Here is a 357-nt window from a genome sequence, read left to right as displayed (position 1 = left end):
CGGGGGGCGGCTGGAGCCCGTGTCCGCCGCTCTGAGCGGCAGCGCGGGGATAAATGAGCCTTTCAGAGCGCGGAGCCCGAGCTCCCTCCCCGGGGAGGCCGGGAATTTCCATCCTGTAACCGAGCGGGAACGTCCAGGCAGAGCCACCCCCCCCGCAGCCATTGGCACGGGGGCCGGGGGGCTCCCGCCCCCTCGGGCCGGGCCCCGCCGAGCTCGCCCCGGGCGATGCCGGCACCCCCGAGCCGGGCCGGGGCTGCGGGGGTCGCGGGCACCGCAGGGCCGCCCTGCCGGTCCCCTGGGAGCACCCTCTTCCAAGTGTGCAGGAATTTGCTCTGCGGATGATAATAACACCTTTCT

The sequence above is a fragment of the Larus michahellis genome, chromosome 2 (assembly GCF_964199755.1).
Source record: "Larus michahellis chromosome 2, bLarMic1.1, whole genome shotgun sequence".
In the NCBI taxonomy this organism is placed as follows: domain Eukaryota; kingdom Metazoa; phylum Chordata; class Aves; order Charadriiformes; family Laridae; genus Larus; species Larus michahellis.
This window is presented reverse-complemented; position numbering follows the sequence as displayed.